The 23,193-nt window shown below is 48.5% G+C and overlaps 1 protein-coding gene across 7 annotated transcripts in view; it reads right to left on the bottom strand.

Moving 5' to 3' along the window:
* Positions 1 to 23,193, bottom strand: part of FTCDNL1 (formiminotransferase cyclodeaminase N-terminal like) — a 221,454-nt gene that overhangs the window by 150,269 nt on the left and 47,992 nt on the right. For 2 of the 7 annotated variants that reach the window (XM_078680500.1, XM_078680506.1), the window contains exon 2: positions 1,939 to 2,141. The exons of the other annotated variants lie outside the window; for them this stretch is intronic. The gene's annotated coding sequence lies outside the window, so the exon portion shown is untranslated. The remainder of the gene's footprint in view (positions 1 to 1,938; positions 2,142 to 23,193) is intronic. 7 annotated transcript variants of the gene reach the window in all.

Here is a 23,193-nt window from a genome sequence, read left to right as displayed (position 1 = left end):
GGGGGACAAGTAGATAAGGAGGCGAGTGAGAAGGAGAGATGCAATAAAAGGGACTGTGAAAGAGAGAGATGCTGCTTCTACAGGAGGGGTGAGGTAGTGAGTGGGGACAGGTGGGGAGCTGAGGTGGAGCGAAGGTAATGGCAGAGGAGGAAGTGGAGGTAGTGCCCAGGGTGACGGAGGAGACGAGGCAGGTAGAAGGTCTGGCAGGTAGATGAGCCTAGTAAAGGGAAAGGTCACCAGGAGAGGCTTTCTACTGCTGGGCGTGAGAGGCACAGCCTGTGCTTCAGATACAGTCACTCTGGGCCTTTTTAGTGGCTGACTGCAGTATTTAGGTGCCGAACTGATAGTATTAAGATGACACCTTTGCCCGGAGAGTGTTTAAAATGTAAAAATGACAAAACTACTGTCACAAAATGTCACACATTACGCCACATATTTTGCTTTTGTTGATGAATAATTTAGACAATGCACCTGCTTAATTTGTGCCTACCTCGCGAATAATTCCAGTGCCCTTGCATAAAATGGACGAGCTACCTCTGTTAACTTTTGAGGTAAATATACACTGTGAGCCTGAAAGTATCTAAGTACTGTATCAAACTGCATTTCGGCAACTTAATGACGTTGTGCAGGATATGTAAGGCTTACTGAGAGCCGTCCATTCTCCTTCGACTCCTGAGGGCGTTTTCCAAGAAACACCTTCAAACAGTAAGCTATCAAGCCAGGCATGTGCATCTATTATAAGACTATCAAGTGATGGAAAACAGTTTCTACTGTGTTGTTAAAAACCAATTGAGGTATATTTTTTTGAAATAGAAAGTTGGGTACCATCATGTGTAGAAGTGGAATAGTTACCTCCATACACAAAATGAGGGGTCTCTGTATGATTAATTACACAACAATTTAAAAAGCACTTACAAATTATTATATTTTTATTTAATTCTTTAATACCACTATTCTTTCTAACCCTTTACGTGTTCTTGCCATTTTGAATCCACTTACAAATTCGACAGAGTGGGGTAACACAGCCCCCCCGCAGTGGGTGGGGGGCAAGCTCAGGGAGCTTAAGCAAATGGAGAATTGCATTTCCATGGGATAACAGCCTTCACCTGTGGGCTGCTTCCTCTGTTCCATATTCCAGGTTGCCAATTCAAAGTGGAATACTCTGCTAAAACAGTTACCATTGATTTAAGGCTGAAAATGAATGATTATGAGTAAAATAAAGTGCCGCAAAAATGCCGCTAAATTTCCCTATTTGTGCCGCTAAATTTCCATAATTGTGCCGCTAAATTTGCGAATCCATGCCGCTATAGCCTGGGGGGTCTGATTGCTATGGACTTGCAGAAGGAGGAAGGCAGCAGAATCGTGTTTTGACAGTGGCGGCCAAGACAGATGTAACGAGGCCTCTGTTTACACACACAGCTCCTGATTTTCTCTACTGTGCTTGCTTTCTGATTTGGTACTGGCATTATATAATGCAATCTTAACTTTAAGGCAAGCACCCTATTAATTTTATGTTTGACCTCACAACCGCAAGTTCGAACCTCAGCGCATCTGCTCAGCCTTTCATCCTACTAGAGGCTAACGGACTAATCAACATAATTTGTTTGGCAATAAATATCTGTTACTCGGCACCAAGATGCAGCATACTCCAACCCCGCCTTCACTTGCATACTGGGATAACTCACTTTTGCCTCCTTTAAATTTGGCTCCTGATTTTCTATACTGTGCTCGCTTTCTGATTTGGTACTGGAATTATATAATAGGAGCCAGCAGCGGCGGTGCGCAGGCTGCCATCTGTTTTGGGTCAGGTTTCATTTCCAGACCGTGACGCTTTCATTAGAAGATGTGTCCCCTCCACCCCACCTCCTCAGGAGTGCGCTTTCATTTTCTCTAAAACACAAAGGAACAGAAACAAAATCAATTACGGTGACATCTTACTTTTCAGTGAATTCGTCAGCACCGTCTACTGAGCGGGCCTTGGCCAACAAGCCTACCCCAGAAGGCAACAAGCAGCTGCTACCGTAGTTAAAGCTCCTTAAAGACCACTCATGTCTTGGAGAGGAAGGGAACGATCCTCATGGGGTTTCAGTAAATAGCTACATTGTGATGCTTAACCATTTCTTGACCGGATGATCATGCTTCTGGTTAAACAAAACAGAAGAACGTTAGCAATCAGCATTTTACCCTGTTATGGAGAAAAAACAAACATCTACAGCAGGTAGGCACAGCGTAACTCTATAGAGGGCATCTCTCTGCTCCCCCACCTCAGAAATCTGCAAGCACTTCTCCTTTCATTCCTTTTTATTTTTTGCATTATATAGCGCTAATGAAGGTATCAAAGCACTTTACATAAGAACTAGTTCCATTACAGAAATCTGCCCGGTGGGTGATAATGTGGTGCATGGCTAAACAATTATAAGGTCTCAAAGGTGAGACCTATTGGCTATGCCAATGCTTGTTCAGGCTTGAGTTCAGTCTTGAGTTCAGGGGTTTCAGCTCTCACCTTTATACCCCAAATGCCTTTGAAGTCTTTGTGTTCAGGGGGCTCTGAGCCTGATCAATACCAGACCTGGGTGTCTTCCTGCCAGTGCACACCCTCTTCCTTTGATAGTGAGGGTCTGGGCCCCAGATGCTCCGCGGGAGGTGGAGCCATCCTTTTGTGGCAGCAACACAGCCCTCCTCACATCCAGGGGGCTACTCCTCCACCACACCAAATGAAGGCCAGCCTGTTGCTGTCTCACCTACTCCTTCCCGGGGTGAGGACACTTCCCAGACCCTGTCACATCCAAACTAAGACAGTTCATACACAACCAGGCAGAGGCACGCAGGATGGCTAGGACAAGAAACCAGCCACTTCTAAAAGGGCAGTTTCTAAACACACAATTCAAAAAACATCTTCACAAAAAGATGTGTTATTAAATTCTGAGTTCAGGCACACTAAACTCCATCTCTCCATCTTATGCCTATGGGAAGATATGCTGGAAACATGTGACACAAGCAAAAACAACAGGTGATGGACAGAATGCAGAACAATGTCATACATTCACCCCAGTACAGAGATCTGGGCCTAAATCCATCGTTTTTTTGCTCACCATGCCTTTCCAGTTTGAACCCAGCCATATGCAAATCAGTCTTGACCCTGTGCCCCATGGGAACAGTCCAGCCCGAACTGCCAAGCCAGGTCCTCCCTGGACTGGAAACAAGCATCCAACGACCGGTTCCGGCTTTCAGCCCTCATTGGCCTGGATAGCTTGATTCCAGTGGCATGGAGAGCACGGGACTCACGTCTGAGCATACCCGTCCCACTCGGGGTGACAAAAGCAAAAACAACAGGTGATGGACAGAATGCAGAACAATGTCATACATTCACCCCAGTACAGAGATCTGGGCCTAAATCCATCGTTTTTTTGCTCACCATGCCTTTCCAGTTTGAACCCAGCCATATGCAAATCAGTCTTGACCCTGTGCCCCATGGGAACAGTCCAGCCCGAACTGCCAAGCCAGGTCCTCCCTGGACTGGAAACAAGCATCCAAGGACCGGTTTCGGGCTTTCAGCCCTCATCAGCCTGGATAGCTTTATTCCAGTGGCATGGAGAGCATGGGACTCACGTCTGAGCATACCCGTCCCACTCGGGGTGACAAAAGCAAAAACAACTTGATTCCGGTCTGGGAAAGACATGGCTTGGTAGTTCGGACTGAACTGTTCCCATGAGGCACAGGGTCAGAGCTGATTTGCATATAGCCAGTGTCTAACCCAGGGTGGTGTGGACTGCAAAAAAACAATGGATTTAGGCCCAGATCCTTGTACTGGGGTGAATGTATGACATTGTTCTACATTCTGTCCATCAACTGTGTTTTTTGCAAATTTCACCCCGAGTGGGCTGGGTATGCTCAGACGTGAGTCCCAGGCTCTCCACACCACTGGAGTCAAGCTATCCAGGCTGATGAAGGCTGATAGCCAGAAACCGGTCCTTGGATGCTTGATTCCGGTCTGGGAAAGACATGGCTTGGTAGTTCAGACTGGACTGTTCCCATGAGGCACAGGGTCAGAGCTGATTTGCATATAGCCAGTGTCTAACCCAGGGTGGTGTGGAGTGCAAAAAAACGATGGATTTAGGCCCAGATCCTTGTACTGGGGTGAATGTATGACATTGTTCTACATTCTGTCCATCAACTGTGTTTTTTGCAAATTTCACCCCGAGTGGGCTGGGTATGCTCAAACGTGAGTCCCAGGCTCTCCACACCACTGGAGTCAAGCTATCCAGGCTGATGAAGGCCGATAGCCAGAAACCGGTCCTTGAATGCTTGATTCCGGTCTGGGAAAGACATGGCTTGGTAGTTCGGACTGGACTGTTCCCATGAGGCACAGGGTCAGAGCTGATTTGCATATAGCCAGTGTCTAACCCAGGGTGGTGTGGAGTGCAAAAAAACGATGGATTTAGGCCCAGATCCTTGTACTGGGGTGAATGTATGACATTGTTCTACATTCTGTCCATCAACTGTGTTTTTTGCAAATTTACCCCCGAGTGGGCTGGGTATGCTCAGACATGAGTCCCAGGCTCTCCACACCACTGGAGTCAAGCTATCCAGGCTGATGAAGGCTGATAGCCAGAAACCGGTCCTTGGATGCTTGATTCCGGTCTGGGAAAGACATGGCTTGGTAGTTCAGACTGGACTGTTCCCATGAGGCACAGGGTCAGAGCTGATTTGCATATAGCCAGTGTCTAACCCAGGGTGGTGTGGAGTGCAAAAAAACGATGGATTTAGGCCCAGATCCTTGTACTGGGGTGAATGTATGACATTGTTCTACATTCTGTCCATCAACTGTGTTTTTTGCAAATTTCACCCCGAGTGGGCTGGGTATGCTCAAACGTGAGTCCCAGGCTCTCCACACCACTGGAGTCAAGCTATCCAGGCTGATGAAGGCCGATAGCCAGAAACCGGTCCTTGAATGCTTGATTCCGGTCTGGGAAAGACATGGCTTGGTAGTTCGGACTGGACTGTTCCCATGAGGCACAGGGTCAGAGCTGATTTGCATATAGCCAGTGTCTAACCCAGGGTGGTGTGGAGTGCAAAAAAACGATGGATTTAGGCCCAGATCCTTGTACTGGGGTGAATGTATGACATTGTTCTACATTCTGTCCATCAACTGTGTTTTTTGCAAATTTACCCCCGAGTGGGCTGGGTATGCTCAGACATGAGTCCCAGGCTCTCCACACCACTGGAGTCAAGCTATCCAGGCTGATGAAGGCTGATAGCCAGAAACCGGTCCTTGGATGCTTGATTCCGGTCTGGGAAAGACATGGCTTGGTAGTTCGGACTGGACTGTTTCCATGAGGCACAGGGTCAGAGCTGATTTGCATATAGCCAGTGTCTAACCCAGGGTGGTGTGGAGTGCAAAAAAACGATGGATTTAGGCCCAGATCCTTGTAGTGGGGTGAATGTATGACATTTTTTTCCACATTCTGTCCATCAACTGTGTTTTTTGGAAACATGTGACACAGCATTCCCCATTCTGTCCTATGGGCAAGATGGCCTTGCAACAATGAAAAACAAATTTGGCAGTATTTCACCGTCAGGACATGGTACACACCTCAGTACATGTCCTACCTTTCACATACACTGCACCCTGCCCAGGGGGGTACATTGGGCCTACTATAGGGGTGTCGGATGTGCATAAAAAGGGAAGGGTAAGGCCTGGCAAGTGAGTGCACTTGTTCAGGACAACGAGCAGTTAAACTGCACGCAGGCACCTCAGTGGAAGGCCTGAGATCTCTTTTTAGGGCTACTTGTGTGGGTGGCACAATTAGTGCTGCAGGCCCTCTGGTAGCATTTGCATTACCATCCCTGGCACACATAGTGCACTTTACTAGGGACTTTACTAGTAAGACAAAGATACCAATTATGGACAACCAACTCCCATAACACTTTATACAGGGAGCTGATCTGCAGTGGCAAAGTGCCCATAGCATCTAAGTCAGCAACATCATGTCAGAGAAAGGTCTAGGAGGAAGGCAAAAAGTTTAAGGAACTTTAGCCAAAAAGGGCCAAGTCCAACACAATCTCCTCCCAGCCTAAAGGCAGGGTAGGCCAATCAATTTCCTTGATGGACTCCCCTGCTTGGGGCGATAGAACCCGGGCGCCGGCCCGCCACCGCAGGGACACCCTCCCATTCTATGCCTTCCTGACCCTAGGTGGTTCCCTCGGTTACAACTCCCTTGGCCAACTAAGCTACTCCATTGGTACTTCCTGGCAATCGGGGGCCCTCTAGGGGTGCTGGTGCCTTGCCTACAGATATCCTCCCCTTCAGGTTAGAGGCGGAGTTACCCTGATGACTTCTAGGGATCCCAGCCCTTCTGGCTGGGCCCTGACCCATGGATTTTTCTACTGGGGAACACAACCCCCTCTCAACCTTCCATCTAGACTTCTTGGCCTGCCACTTAGGAATGGCACCAACAAACTTCAGGACCGCGGGAGCTCTGGTTACAGATGCCCCACGACCTCCTGACACTAGGTGTTCTTCCTCGCACAGCTGGCAAGTAGGCTCTAGACCTCCAACCGAGTGCTCTCCTAAGGAACCCTCCAGTCTCTGGGGTAGGGCAGCGGACCCCGAGGACGCTGCTCACACTCCCTCCATCTCCTTTGAGACAGGGTGCTAGCCTGCATGCCCCTCCCCACTACTCTGGGACCTGACTGCACCACTCGACCCTTCTTCCCTCCCACGGGACCGGAAGATCTCTAGTCACTGCTGGAATTCCCCCTCAGTACCTCTTCAGACCCTCTGTCCTTTAACCAGGGGTCTGTCTCTGGTGCCAGCTCCTGCAAGCTCCTGGGAATCAAAGAGCTCGCACTCTAACAGGTGTTGGCACAACTCTGAAAAATGATTACTGAGCCGGGGCTCCCTGGGGCCCAAACTGAGCAATCCCTTGAAATCATTCGCTATGCTAACCATCACCCAATCATCCAGTGCACACGTGTACACATCCACACCCCCATCCCAAGGACTGGACTTCAGTTCCTTGAAGTTCCTGAATTTCTGCTTGTACTATTCAGGAGTGAGACCATACCTGAGGCATAAAGCCTCCTTCATGTTGGCGTAGGTCAGGGTTCCCGCCCTCTCTAAAGGTGGTAAAACATCCTTCCCAGAAGCCTCAAAGTGTTTCCATAGGCCCGCCCCCCAATGCTTCTCAGGCACCTCATTCATCCTCAGTGCGATCTCATATGCCGTGAACCACGCATATATATCATCACCCCTTTTGCAATCTCACACTAAGTCTTGGGGAATGTACACCTTACCCGCTGGCACTGGCTGTGCGCTGCCACCTTTCCCTCATGCTTCACTCATGAGCTAAGAGAATCTTCTTCTCTTCCAAGGCGAGAGTGTTCTTGCTCTCCTCTGCTCGCTTTTCACTTTCAAAGAGCAGCTTTTTATCCTCTGCTTGAGCCTTAAGTTTTAAAACCTCCAACTCATACCTCCCACCGGCAAATCCTGTGGACCAAATCCGTTCCCTGGGTCATCCTCATCCACCTCAGCATCACCCGTCTCTTGAACCTCTTTGGCTTCCCACCAGGCCCTCAAGGCCGTTTGCAGGTCCTCCTTCTTGGCGCTACTTTTCATAGGACATCCCAAAGCTCTGCAGAATTGCCTCAATTGATCAACTTTGTAGGTAAGCAATGCCTCAATGTCTAATTCCAATTCTGCAAACTCACTGGCTACTTGACTCCTTTGAGACATGATGTGTGGCTTAAAGGTCACTCAAAAATAGAACCAAAAATTAAACAAGCATTTTATTAAGGGGGGGGACCTCTCCTCTCTTTAGATGTAGCCCCCCCGCTGTGTTGTGCACGCCGCGCACTTTGCAATTCTTCCTGCTTCTCTCGCTACGGACCCTCTGTGTGCTCTTGTGCAACCAGTTGCGCTTTATTGTTTTTCCTGAATTTACAGGGGTCGCTGGCACTTGATGCCCATGTCACTAATTTCAACATTTCTGAGTGCCGAGTACCCGAGGCCGGCTGGGGGTGGGGATTTGTGTGGGGTGGTGGGGGGGCAGGGGGCGGGGGGAGGGAGGCGAGCTGACTGGGAAGAGAGGAGGCAGCAGGCCAGGATGGGTTGCGGGGTACGGTGGGCAGCCCAGTGCCCCTCGACCCTCAGATTGGAACTGTGTGCCCGGCATGAGAGGGTTACTCGACCTACCATGCCCTGTAAAGGGGAAGGGGGTGGACTGGCGGTACTGACCTCATTGTCGACCCTTCTCTGGCTCACAAGGCCCCGAGACCCTTTGCATCCACTGAGACCCCTCAGTCCTACTGCCAGCGCTCCCACTCAGACCCCCCACAAACCCCCATCCACCTCCCGCTCCAAGGGAAGGTCAGAGCATGGTCGCAGATTGTGGTGAAGCAACGTATAAAATCACAGGTGGTGTGAGGGCTGGGTAGGCTGGTTCTAGGTGTGAGGGGATGGGCAGGCTGGTTCCAGGTGTGAGGGGATGGGCAGGTTGGTTCCAGGTGTAAGGGGATGGGCAGGCGGGTTGCAGGTGCGAGGGGATGGGCAGGCGGGTTGCAGGTGCGAGGGGATGGGCAGGCTGGTTGCAGGTGCGAGGGGGTAGTGCAAGGGGATGGGCAGGCTGGTTGCAGGTGCGAGGGGAGGAGCAGGCTGGATGCAGGTGCAAGGGGGTGGGCAGGCTGGTTCCGGTTGCGAGGGGGTGGGCAGGCTGGTTCCAGGTGAGAGGGAATGGGCAGGCTGGTTCCAGGTGCGAGAGGATGGTGCGAGGGGAGGGGCAGGCTGGTTGCAGGTGCGAGGGGAGGGGCAGGCTGGTTGCAGGTGCGAGGGGAGGGGCAGGCTGGTTGCAGGTGCGAGGGGAGGGGCAGGCTGGCTGCAGGTGCGAGGGAGGGTCAGGCTGGCTGCAGGTGCGAGGGGATGGTCAGGCTGGTTGCAGGTGCGAGGGGATGGTCAGGCTGGTTGCAGGTGCGAGGGGAGGGGCAGGCTGGTTGCAGGTGCGAGGGGAGGGGCAGGCTGGTTTGCGAGGGGAGGGGCAGGCTGGATGCAGGTGCAAGGGGGTGGGCAGGCTGGTTCCGGTTGCGAGGGGGTGGGCAGGCTGGTTGCAGGTGCGAGGGGAGGGGCAGGCTGGTTCCAGGTGCGAAGGGATGGGCAGGCTGGTTCCAGGTGCGGGGGGATGGGCAGGCTGGTTGCAGGTGCCAAGGGATGGGCAGGCTGGTTGCAGGTGCCAAGGGATGGGCAGGCTGGTTACAGGTGCGAGGGGATGGTGCAAGGGGAGGGGCAGGCTGCTTGCAGGTGCGAGGGGAGGGGCAGGTTGGTTGCAGGTGCGAGGGGATGGGCAGGCTGGTTGCAGGTGCGAGGGGATGGGCAGGCTGGTTGCAGGTGCGAGGGGATGGGCAGGCTGGTTGCAGGTGCGAGGGGGTAGTGCAAGGGGATGGGCAGGCTGGTTGCAGGTACGAGGAGAGGGGCAGGATGGTTGCAGGTGCGAGGGGAGGGGCAGGATGGTTGCAGGTGCAAGGCGGTGGGCAGGCTGGTTCCGGTTGCGAGGGGGTGGGCAGGCTGGTTCCAGGTGCGAGGGGATGGGCTGGCTGGTTCCAGGTGCGAGGTGATGGGCAGGCTGGTTCCAGGTGCGAGAGGATGGTGCGAGGGGAGGGGCAGGCTGGTTGCAGGTGCGAGGGGAGGGGCAGGCTGGTTGCAGGTGCGAGGCAAGCTGGTTGCAGGTGCGAGGGGAGGGGCAGGCTGGTCCCAGGTTCGAGGGGGTGGTGCGAGGTGAGGGGCATGCTGGTTGCAGGTGCGAGGGGAGGAGCAGGCTGGTTGCAGGTGCGAGGGGAGGGGCAGGCTGGTTGCGGGTGCGAGGGGAGGGGCAGGCTGGATGCAGGTGCAAGGGGGTGGGCAGGCTGGTTCCGGTTGCGAGGGGTGGGCAGGCTGGTTCCAGGTGCGAGGGGATGGGCAGGCTGGTTGCAGGTGCCAAGGGATGGGCAGGCTGGTTGCAGGTGCGAGGGGATGGTGCAAGGGGAGGGACAGGCTGGTTGCATGTGCGAGGGGAGAGGCAGGCTGGTTGCAGGTGCGAGGGGATGGTCAGGCTGGTTGCAGGTGCGAGGGGATGGTCAGGCTGGTCCCAGGTGCGAGGGGGTGGGCAGGCTGGTTCCAGGTGCGAGGGGGTGGGCAGGCTGGTTCCAGGTGCGAGGGGATGGTGCGAGGGGAGGGGCAGGCTGGTTGCAGGTGCGAGGAGATGGTCAGGCTGGTTGCAGGTGCGAGGGGGTGGGCAGGCTGGTTTCAGGTGCGAGGAGGTGGGCAGGCTGGTTCAAGGTATGAGGGTAGGGCAGGCTGGTTCCGGGTGCGGGGGGACAGGCATGCTGGGTGCAGGTGCGAGGGGATGGGCAGGCTGGTTGCAGGTGCGAGGGGATGGGCAGGCTGGTTGCAGGTGCGAGGGGATGGGCAGACTGGTTTCAGGTGCGAGGAGGTGGGCAGGCTGGTTCAAGGTATGAGGGTAGGGCAGGCTGGTTCCGGGTGCGGGGGGACAGGCATGCTGGGTGCAGGTGCGAGGGGATGGGCAGGCTGCTTGCAGGTGCGAGGGGAGGGGCAGGTTGGTTGCAGGTGCGAGGGGATGGGCAGGCTGGTTGCAGGTGCGAGGGGATGGGCAGGCCGGTTGCAGGTGCGAGGGGGTAGTGCAAGGGGATGGGCAGGCTGGTTGCAGGTGCGAGGAGAGGGGCAGGATGGTTGCAGGTGCGAGGGGAGGGGCAGGATGGTTGCAGGTGCAAGGGGGTGGGCAGGCTGGTTCCGGTTGCGAGGGGGTGGGCAGGCTGGTTCCAGGTGCGAGGGGATGGGCTGGCTGGTTCCAGGTGCGAGGTGATGGGCAGGCTGGTTCCAGGTGCGAGAGGATGGTGCGAGGGGAGGGGCAGGCTGGTTGCAGGTGCGAGGGGAGGGGCAGGCTGGTTGCAGGTGCGAGGCAAGCTGGTTGCAGGTGCGAGGGGAGGGGCAGGCTGGTCCCAGGTTCTAGGGGGTGGTGCGAGGTGAGGGGCATGCTGGTTGCAGGTGCGAGGGGAGGAGCAGGCTGGTTGCAGGTGCGAGGGGAGGGGCAGGCTGGTTGCGGGTGCGAGGGGAGGGGCAGGCTGGATGCAGGTGCAAGGGGGTGGGCAGGCTGGTTCCAGTTGCGAGGGGGTGGGCAGGCTGGTTCCAGGTGCGAGGGGATGGGCAGGCTGGTTGCAGGTGCCAAGGGATGGGCAGGCTGGTTGCAGGTGCGAGGGGATGGTGCAAGGGGAGGGACAGGCTGGTTGCATGTGCGAGGGGAGAGGCAGGCTGGTTGCAGGTGCGAGGGGATGGTCAGGCTGGTTGCAGGTGCGAGGGGATGGTCAGGCTGGTCCCAGGTGCGAGGGGGTGGGCAGGCTGGTTCCAGGTGCGAGGGGATTGGCAGGCTGGTTGCAGGTGCGAGGGGAGGGGCAGGCTGGTTGCAGGTGCGAGGAGATGGTCAGGCTGGTTGCAGGTGCGAGGGGGTGGGCAGGCTGGTTTCAGGTGCGAGGAGGTGGGCAGGCTGGTTCAAGGTATGAGGGTAGGGCAGGCTGGTTCCGGGTGCGGGGGGACAGGCATGCTGGGTGCAGGTGCGAGGGGATGGGCAGGCTGGTTGCAGGTGCGAGGGGATGGGCAGGCTGGTTGCAGGTGCGAGGGAGTGGGCAGACTGGTTCCAGGTGCGAGGGAGTGGGCAGACTGGTTCAAGGTGTGAGGGGTGGGCAGGCTGGTTCCAGGTGCGTGGGGATGGGTGGTAGGCTGGTTCCAGGTGCGAGTGTGTTGAGTAATACTCCACAAGGATCACGCTTAAAACACCAAGTTTATTGGTAAAGTAAGGAGCATTCCCTGAGCACAACTGCAAGCTCCATATGGTAAACGGTAAATGTCTACAGTGACAGTTATTACTATAAAATACATGTTACAACTGTATAACATAGCGAGACCATTACATTTAAGTAATAACATGTCACGAGGAGTATTCATATATAAACATTAGCGCGAGTAGCGTACAGTCATTGTGTATCTGGAATGAAGGTGAGCACGAGTCAAGCGCGAGAGTACGCGCTTGTACTCGCGCTTGTATGAGCGCATGTATAAATGTAAACACTACACACCTTCCCTCCTTATAGATTGAAAACAACAAAAAAAACAGATAAAAAAAAAACAAAAAAAATTTAAACTTTGCTCACTATATAAGCAACAAAATCTGATAACCATTTGGGTTTTCTTGTAATTCTCTTGGTTAAAGAAACATCTTGTTGGACACCAGTACTTTGACTGATAATGTTATCGCTTGAGCAACAAGGTATAATGTCAGTGTTAGGATTAGTGTTACAAGTATTTGAACAACACGGAACCACAGTTGTATTATCACTAGTTATACCTATATCTAAATCTTCATCCAAATATGACGAATCAGGAAGTTCAGGTATAGAATCTTTACAGTACACATTTTTTTTAGCCTTTAGAATTGCAATTCTACTGAGATTCCACACTTTGTTATTTGATAATCTCACAGAATTTTTTAATACTTCTGAAACTTTATAAGGACCCATAAATACACTTTCTCCTTTCTTAACTTTCCATGGTTTCTTTACTTTTACCATCATACCAACTTTAACTATTGGATCCTTTTTTGAACCAAATTTCTCATCAAAATATTTTTTATTTATGCAATGAGTGCGAATAAGATTTTCTTTAACTTTGTTCAAGTCAACATTTGTAGAAGTAGAATTGATCAACCATGACGGGTTCACTTTAGTTCTAGGAACTCTTCCCCTCATGATTTCAAAAGGAGAATACCCAGTCATGGAATTCATGTTTGTTCTATACATCCAAACCTTCTTAAATATTTCAATTTCCCACTTCTTGTCGTCATTATCAGTAAGTTGTATAGCACTTTTAAGAACCCTATTGAATCTCTCTATTACTCTATTCCCACTAGGGTTGTATAAAGAAGTAGTGGAATGAGTAATCCCAAGCCTTGTAAAATAGTCATTTGCCTTTTTTGAATTGAATTGTACACCATTGTCAGAGATGATTCTTACCGGTAAACCTTCTTCAATGAAAACTCTGTCAAGAAAACATAGTACTGAATCTGTATCTATTTTCTGAACAATTTTGATAACTGGCCATTTGGAAAAAATATCAATAGCTGCAATGATAAACTTAGATTCACAACCAATGGGACCCATGATGTCAATAGCGATGGTTTCCTAAGGATTGTTAGGAATGGTATGTGCACCCATATTAGGTTTAAGTGTAACTAACGATTTATCAGAATTCGCACATACAATGCAATTTCTAACTATAAGTTCAATGAACTTGTCCATACCTGGCCACCAAAATAATTGCTTGACTTGTTGTTTGGTTCTGACCATACCATTGTGGCCTTCATGACTCTGTAAACTATAATTTTCCTCACTTCAACTGGTGGAATAATGCGTTCTCCTCTTTTAACTATGTTTTCATAACATGAAAGTTCTGATCTTACTTCCCAGAAACTTTTCAATTCTGAATTTAAACAATTTTTTTCAGGCCAAGTACTAGAGACATAATCTGCAACACTTTTTAAAGTTTCATCATTTTCAAATTTCTCTTTCCACAAAGCTTGATCAATAGAAATAGGACCCTCATCATGAATCATGGCAATTTGAAAATCATCCCATTCATTATGTAAATCTTCCTGAATGGGTAAGGGCATTCTAGATAAAAAATCAGCAGAAACATTGTCTCTACCAGGTAGATATTGTATAATATAAATAAAGTCTTGTAAACGCATAGACATGCGTGCAATGCGTGCTGAAGCTCGTAGCATACCTTCTGTAGTGAGAAGTCGTACTAAAGGTTTGTGATCGCTTCTCAGAGTACATTCCTTACCCCACACAAACACCCTGAAATGTTCCAAAGCCCAAACGCATGCTAAAGTTTCTCTCTCTATAGTGGAATACTTTTCTTCAGCAGTTGTAAGTGCCCTGGAAGCGTGTGCAACGATTACTTCTTTTCCTTTATTATTCTTTTGAGTAAACACAGCACCCAAACCTTTTGAGCTAGCATCAGTGGTTATGATGTTTTGCAAGGAAGGATTAAAACAAGTGAGTGCATTTGCAGAACAGATAGCATTCTTCACATCACAAAATTCTTTTTCACACTCATCCGTCCATTCAAAGGTAACTCTGTTTTTAATCAACTGTCTGATATTATATGTCCTACATGAAAAATTTGGTACATATCTGGCGTAAAACTCGACTAAACCTAAAAAGGACCTTACATCATCTTTAGACTGAGGGTGAGGAGCTGACTCAATGGCTTCCAAAAGCGATGGTTTAGGCTTGATACCTTCTTCACAGAGTTCATGTCCTAGGTAATTCACTGAATGAACACCAAATTTACATTTCTCGTGCTTAATGGTAAGACCATGTAAATTAAGTGCACCCAAAACTTCTTCTAGAGTAGCTATATGTTTGTCTTTGTCCTCATTGAATATTAAAATGTCATCCTGGAAACATATGACATTTTTGCAATTCTTTAAAATGTCTTGCATAACTCTTTGAAAGATTGCCGCCGCTGATGCTAAACCGAATGGCATCCTATTGAACCTGAAGCACCCAAAAGGCGTAATAAATGCAGTCAAATCTTTACTTTTATCAATCAGTTCTATCTGATGATACGCTGCAGACAAGTCAATAGTAGAAAAGAACTTTGAACCACCAACAACAGATAACATTTCTGAGATGCGGGGAAGAGGGAATTGATCAACTATAATATTATTGTTGAGATGGCGAAGATCAATACATAGCCTAACTTTGCCATTGGCCCGTCTTGCGACTACTATGGGCGAAACCCATTCAGATGATTCAATTCTATCTATAATTCCTTGCTCTACTAAAGTATCTAGCTCTTTTTTAACTTCATCCCTAACAGCAAAAGGGATGTTTCTAGCTTTGTGTATTTTCGGACAAGCATTTTCTTTTAAACGAATTTCATGCTTAAAATTGTTTAACTTCCCGATGCCCTTGGAAAAAACATTGGAAAATTTATTTAACATTAGAGAAGATATTCCATTTTGTTCATCAATTAACATCACTGGATTAGGACTATTAGGATCCAGCACGATGTCAAGCTTACCACAGTCAAACCAACTAAGCACTGAAGGGCCTTTCTTTGAAACATATAATTTGGTGATACACTTCCTGTTTTTAAATCTGAACACTAAGGTTCTGAATCCTAGTATATCTATTCTTCCACCAGAATACCCTTCAGGATTGATGTCACTCTTCTCTAAGTGACTGCTTAGTCTAGGTACAAATAATTTATTCCAGACTGACTCACATACAATAGAATAAGGAGATCCGGAATCAGCATACATGTTAATTTTTACACCCCCAATAACCATGTCACATAAAGGTTTTTTTTTTATAGGGTCATTTACATTTAGAATTGTGGAATCTTTTATGTTCAAAATATAAGAACACTTGTTAGAGTCATCAGTGTAATCATCATCATCACTGTTGTCACTTACTTCAATACACTTCACTTTTTGATTAATTTTACCTTTTCTGCAGGCAGAAGTGAAATGTCCCACCAAGCCACAATTTGCACATTTCTGTTTCAATCCTGGACACATTTTGTTATTGGCAAGGTGAGATTTACTATTGCACCTAAAACACTTTAGATTACCTTTGAGACCTTCAGAGTTTCCTTTTGAGAAAAGTGTTTGTTTCTTCTTGGGGAAATCTTTATTCTCATTATCATATTTGTGATTAATTTTTGAAACCACTTCTTTACTAATTGAAGTGCTTTTTAGGTTTCGCTGGGGGACGGAGCCGTTAGGCTCCTCCTCCAGAGAAATCTATTGAGTACAGTAAGCACTCTGGAACACGCCCCCCCGTCCCATTGGCTAGCTCCATAAATGGAGCCTAGCCATTGGACGAGGGGCCTGTCCATCAATGCCGGACCAGACACGGGGGCGTTCCCGAGATTCTTTGGCTTTTGCCGACGTCACGCGACGCCGGGAACGCCCCCAGAGTCTGTTCCGGCATTGCCGGCACCTCCCTTGCTGCTCGGGACGGGTCTCCTTATTTGTTCCTAGCTGCCCCTCTCCCGCCTCCCTCGTCCTCTCCCGCCCCCCTCCCGCCGTTCGTGTACTCTCCCGCCTCCCTCGTCCTCTCCCGCCCCCCTCCCGCCGTTCGTGTACTCTCCCGCCCCCCTCGTTCTCTCCCGCCCCCCTCCCGCCGTTCGTGTACTCTCCCGCCCCTCCCGGGTTCAACCACGGCATTAGGAACATCTCCGCCCCCTCCCGTGTTGCTGAGTGTCTTTTTCCTCCGTATACGGGGCCGCGGATGAAACCGTGGAGACTGCCGGCAGGCGGAGGCACCGAGGCCCGAGATGGAGGGCTCGAAAAGTGCCTGGCAGCCATTGGAGTGGAGGAGCACCGCTGCGGGGCGTCGGCCGTTGCTCTGAGACCAGACGTCCTGCGAATCCTGAGACAGCGCTGCTGGGAGGCACGAGAGGCAGGGCAGCTGGGCGTGATAGCTGAGCGGTGTCATGTGGACGAGGAGCGCGGCAATTTCTGCACGAATCCTATAATCTTCTCTCTGAATATTTATGCTCTGTGGCAGCCTCTAAGCTGTCCTTTGCATCTTTATGTTAGGCCCCCCCCCTCTTTCCCCCCACACACACACATCATCCTGGCTTCGCCTCCATGCTTTCAAACGGGGCCAACGTGTCGAAAGCGAAATAAATGTTTGTTTGTGAATGTTTATCAAAGATTAGCATAAATTTGTCCTCATTTGACCACGACCACTCTTCTCTCGCGCCGAGTGAGTATTTTTTGTGCGTGGAGTGGTTACTTTCAAGTACTCATCGTGAAGATCACGGAAAAGCGACTGCTGCCAAAACATGGGGGTGGAAGCGACTGTGAGTAGTGTTTTTACGCCGAGCATCACTGGGAGGATATCATATGCGATTTAAAAAGGGCCATGGCTATGTATGTCTGCATAAAGACGAGCACACCTGTAAAATATGGATTATGTTGTAGCAGTTGTGCATTGATTTATAGCTTGCCCTTCACATGCATTTTCCATTTTTTTTGGCATTACTGACCAGTAGGTTTATTAATTTTGAACTCGCCTTTGAAAAATAATTTTGCATTTGGCAAGATAACTTGTAGCTCTTCTGTAATATAACTTATTAAAATGAACTAATCAGTGTTGAGGTCCGTGTTTAATCACCAGGTCAAGTCTTCACATTTAACCCGGGTTAAATCAGCCTTTCATCCTTCACGAGTCTCAACAACGAATCCTATTGATTAACAGCTATATCTGCCATGCACAGCGCTGTGCAAACTCTATCAAAGTAAATGTAATTACAGAGAGCATCTATGAGGAGCTCAGGGGCATCATATCCGGTCCCTACAACAATCTTTGGCTTGTGTGTTCCACGAGCTCCTGTGCATTGAGTTACTTGAGAAACGTGTGCGTTACACACTGCAGGCATCTGCAAGGCGCTTTGTGTGCACTGCGACCCTTGGATGTTTTTCTGACGTGCACAGTCAACATCATTGTAGCCACTGCTTAAGTCTGGTGCCCACTTATTACAAGTGGATACATATAGTCATATTCCCGTCATGCACCTGACCATGGTCAGTTACACATTTTAGTCAGCCTTGTACCCTTTCCATTAAAAGCTAGGCGAGTTGACTCATATTTCAGCGTGCCAGTGAATGTTTCAAAGACTCTTGGAATCCAGCAGACATTATTTGCATATGCATTTTTTGTGGTAATGATATATTAAACTGGCCTCTATTTTGGTGGTAGATGTAGGTGGCAAACACATTGCAGGGGCGTGTCCTTTCTGTGTACGGGGTTGGCAGTTTCCTTGGGCTGCACGCCATCAGTAATGCTGCTTCCCTACCATATCACATCTGCTCGGCCGCCTCCCAGGAGGAGACATGCAGAGCCGTGCATTCAGCAAAGCCCCATTAGCCCCTGTTTTCTGCACATCTTGTAAAAGGAGCCAGACCTCGGGGGGCTTGGAGGCCTATTCGTCTGAAATGCCCAAGTCAGATGTGAAGGACGGGTTTCAGGAATCCCTTGGCCTTGGGGCACACATTTTTTTGAAAAGGAGGCTTCTTAATTAATATTAAAAAATGCAGGGATTTGGTGTTGCTGAAGAAAGAGTTTTTTAAATCACAGATATAGAACATTTGCCCATCTGTGCATGTTTCCCATGCCTCTTAATATCGTAAATCCAATTATTACATATGAAAGTAATTGTTTCTATCTCGTTGTTTAAAAAAAAAAAAAAAAATCTATCTATCCGTACTTCCACTCTTAATTGTAAATGGCCAGGATGTTTGATCAATTTACTGTACTAAAAAAGGTACTGCAGCTATCTAAGCATGCATGCTTGGCTTCAGTGACATTGTTTTGCGGCTTTTTGCGGCGATGTCGGCATAATTGTTGGCAGGTATAAAGCCTCTAAATTAATGTTAGCTTTACGACTAATGCATGTGCCCAGTAGCAGCAACCAACACGGTGCTGAATCTCAACATCGTACTTCTGTCGCTACCAGTTTTGTAAAAAATGAATCATTTTAACTCTGCATTCTGTGAAAGGTGGTTTCTACTAGGATAAGTTTTGGTACTGTCACATGACTGATAAAGCCAATGTTTTACATTTGCCAGTAATTACGCTTAGCATATTGACTTGTAGATTGCAGTACCCTAGTGTATACAAATCCCAGATGAAAATTCCCCAGTTTGTTTACGAACTTTGCCACACAACAGTAATCTATCTATTAGAAACAAAACACTTTGCCACTCTTATTTTCTCCACTCTGATTTTTAGGTCGAGCCTAGACAGCTTGCAAGCGGCGTGTAGCTCTAGGTGTATGTGTGTCTCTAGGTGTGTGTGTGTGGAGCTCTGTGTGTGTGGATCTGAGTGTGTGTGGCTCAGGATGTGTGTGTGTGCGTGTGGCTCTGTGTGTGGCTCTGGGTGTGTGTATGTGGCTCTAGGTGTGTATGTGTGTGTGGCTCTGTATGTGTGTGTATATGTGTGTGTAACTCTGGGTGTATGTATAACTCTATGTGTGTGACTCTGGGTATGTATGTGTAGCTCTGTGTGTGCATCTGGGTGTGTTTGTAATCAGTGTGTATGTGTGTGGCTCTGGCTATATATGTGTAGCTCAAAGTGTGTATGTGTGTGTGGCTCTGGGGTGGTGTGTGGCTCTGGGGTGGTGAGTGTGTGGCTCTGGGGTGGTGTGTGTGTAGCTCTGGGAGGAGTGTGTGGCTTTGGGGGGGTGTGGCTCTAAGTGTGCATGTGTGACTAGGGAGTGCAGAGTGACTAGGGAGTGCAGAGTGACTAGGGAGTGACTAAGGAGTGACTAAGGAGTGCTAGGAAATGACTAGAGAGTGCTAGGGAGTGCACAATGCTAAGAGGCGCGGAGGGACTAGGGAAGCTAGGGAGTGCACAATGCTAAGAGGTGCGGAGGGACTAGGGAAGCTAGGGAGTGCACAATGCTAAGAGGTGCGGAGGGACTAGGGAAGCTAGGAAGTGCACAGTGCTAGGGAGTGCTATGGAGTTCTAGAGACTCCAGAGATTAAGCTAATAACAATGTAAGTGACAATGCCATTTATTTATCTGTTTTCAAAACCAACACATAAATAAAAATGTTGTCATTAACAATGCCAATAGCTCAAACTTTTCCAAAGGCGAAACCATTGCATTGAAAATGCTTGTTTCTTTAACTTGTTGCGCACTCCTACAGGAAAGTTCCGCTTTCCTAACTATGGATACCACAAAATCTAGGTTTTCATCACCATTTATCCACAGTCTTTCTTGTATGGTGTCATTATGGGAATGCATAACAACTTGATCTCTAATGAAATCCTCTTGTAAATTACCAAATTTACAATCTAACGCTAAAGTTTTTAAAGAGGAAATGAAATTATCAACAGATTCCTCACTTAACTGTTTCCTTTGAAAGAATTTATACCTAGAAATTCCTATGCATACTTTGGGAGAGCAATATTTATCAAAATCATATATGGCTTTATCAAAAACATTCATGTCCCCACTTGCTTGTGATGCAGGTAGTTGATTGAAGGCTTTTAATCCTTCTGGTCCCAGGCAGTGTAGAAAAATACCTTTCTTCTCTGGGGCTTTCATTTTTCCATTTGCATCCAATGTTTCAATATAGTTTAAGAAGTAAGTTTTCCACTCAATCCAGGGCATACATGGAGAGTCACCAGCTGACCAATAACTTTGTGGTGGTGAGAGGGTATAACCTTGGGCACACATAGTGGTGTAATGAGATAGGTAGAGTGATGGTAAATATTCAAAAAATTATATCAAAGTTAAAATTACAGTGTAAGGTTTATGAATGGGCTGTCAAACGAGTTCAAAAGAAAAACGAGCGTTTCTCTATATTATTCACAGTACCTTTTGCATTGTCCCAAACTGTCTTCGACAAGCTAAGTATTGCTGTTTATTTTGCCATTGTAGGAAGTAGATGAAGAAATTCGAAGTCACCTCCTTTATTTTCACATGGGGCGGAGAGTAGCGTCTGAGAGGAAACGGAATAACTGTTTCCGCCTATAATCGTTCATGCGCGGCTGCGCAAACAGATTACTCACAGGCGTAGAGGAAAACAGCTGCTAAGACGCACTCCGTAAGGTAATGGCCGTAGAGGAAGACAGCTGCCAAGACGCACTCTGTAAGGTAACAGCTCCGAATGCTTGAATCTTTATACTCCGTCCGTTTAGACTCCGTTCGTTTCAATGGTCAAATCAATTTGTAGCAATAGTAAAATTTTTGATAAATCAACCAGGAAATGCTCCTAATTAGGTTCTGGATGCTCCGTCCTCGTCGCCAAATTGTTGAGTAATACTCCACAAGGATCACGCTTAAAACACCAAGTTTATTGGTAAAGTAAGGAGCATTCCCTGAGCACAACTGCAAGCTCCATATGGTAAACGGTAAATGTCTACAGTGACAGTTATTACTATAAAATACATGTTACAACTGTATAACATAGCGAGACCATTACATTTAAGTAATAACATGTCACGAGGAGTATTCATATATAAACATTAGCGCGAGTAGCGTACAGTCATTGTGTATCTGGAATGAAGGTGAGCACGAGTCAAGCGCGAGAGTACGCGCTTGTACTCGCGCTTGTATGAGCGCATGTATAAATGTAAACACTACAGAGTGGGTGGTAGGCAGGCTTCCTTAGTGGGGTGGACAGGGTGTGATGGGCAGGCTCCCTCTAGCTATGAGCAGGTAGCGACAAGGCTTGTTGTGAGGGGGAGGTGGACGGACTGTGTTCCTGTAGGAAGGGTGGGCAGCCGGCTTCCATATATTTTGTTGAAAGCTCTGGCAGAGACGCCCCCCTCCCCCGGTCATGTAGTGCTTTGACCTCACAGAGCTCCTCGAGGCTGTGGTTACCGGAACTGACTGGTATCACAACCTGAGAGCAGAGTGGATTGATGGCGCTGTGATCGAGAAGGAAACGGGACGCTAAAACGCTATTCTGAGCAGGTACATGGCATAAGCCAGTATAGAGCACTCTTTGCCTATTAAAACTAACTTTAAATAACTCATAATATTTGCACGTAGTTGACTCAGCTAATTTTACATCTCGTGAGAGAACGTCGCTAATATTATGTCAGTTCTAATATTATGTCAGCTCTCTGCAAGCTCAATTAAAATATCCTTCTGTGTCATGCGTGCAGCAAATGATACACGGGGTGGATGTAATTAATGGGCCCCCTAATTCTTTTTAGGTGCAGAAGAGAAACCAAAAAGAAGAGTCTGCGCCATTGAATCACGAGCAAAGGTAATCTATACTCCAGTTTTGATGCCTAGGACTACCGAATATGTGATTAGGGGACATGTAGTAATTAGGTCTATGTGTCTCCTTAGATGCACATTGGAATAAGAGTACACCGCCATTGAGCCGGTGGAAGTCTGGGACTGTGCCATATATCACGCACAGGCACCCCATAGGTGAGTCAAGTAATCAGATTAGCCAAGCCCGGTAACACAAACTAAATGCAAATCCTGACCCCATTTTTAATTAATTTAACAGGCGACATCAGTTCTACCTAACCACAATCCCCCCAGTCCTGATGAAGACCCGTTGTGACCCGTGAATTAGGAGTCATTAGGGTCGAAACGTCGACAGATAAAGAAGTCCGTGGACCAAGAAGGAACATTCCACAGTAATTGCCAACAGTAGTGGCACATAGGAATATTTCCAATTAAATACTGTTTTGGCCAACCTTTTTAAAATTCCAATTGTCCTTTCACTTGCATATATCTCACTGTTTATAGTCTTTCACTGCACGATAAATCACTGCACTAATATATCACTGTCACTTTACTCTGATGCGCCGTTTTGTAGAATTTGTAAATGTATACATTGAATACAGGGTTACTATGAATGACATTGAATTCATAAAATAATTATTCTGTACCCTATTGGTTGTTTTGGATTTGCTTTTTTTCGTTTGAGCTTGACAAATTGTAACTAGGATAAGACTGTGTTTTTGTGTAAGAAATTAATGAAATAATATATGTATACTGGAAGAAATCTTCTGCCCAACAGAACCACTGTTTATATTGTATAACGCCCAGGTTCTGAGGGATACTGGGTCACCCCATAGTAACTTACTCACAGAGCTACCAGCACCCTCACCTGCCTGCCCCAGAATACAAACCCTCACTCTGTGAAGGAACTCACTCGGTTTGTGTCGGAAGAGACCCTCCTGAGATTCCAGCCTCTGTTATGGGAGGTGGTGTGTGGGGGTGGGGGGGGGGGGGGGGGCTAGTGTGTGGGTGGGTCAGCACTCTGACCACAAACCCAAAACGTGAAGTTGTCACAGCGTGGGATGTTGTGTTGCTCACAGATGGTGTTTGTGGCAGCTCTGAGCAGTGATAGCCTGGGGGTATTGCGGGGTTAAAGTCATGGTGTTTGCAGCAAAGACCAGAAAGAGGCTGAAGGTGAGAGGGCGGGAAGATACTCTCCCCTGCTACAGTGACTGACGGCAGACGCTGGGAGGGAGAGCCCGGCCGGAGTGGTGGGGGGGGGGAAAAGAGCTGCACTCCCTGTGCCCCCCTGCGCCTCCGCTCTCTGTGCCTGCTTCACAGCTGTGGTGAAGGATTTTCTTATCTGCACCCAAAAAC

Source organism: Lissotriton helveticus, chromosome 3_1 (genome assembly GCF_964261635.1).
Source record: "Lissotriton helveticus chromosome 3_1, aLisHel1.1, whole genome shotgun sequence".
Taxonomy (NCBI): Eukaryota; Metazoa; Chordata; class Amphibia; order Caudata; family Salamandridae; genus Lissotriton; species Lissotriton helveticus.
The sequence above is the reverse complement of the archived record's forward strand: the minus strand, read 5'-3'. Positions and strand labels throughout refer to the sequence as shown.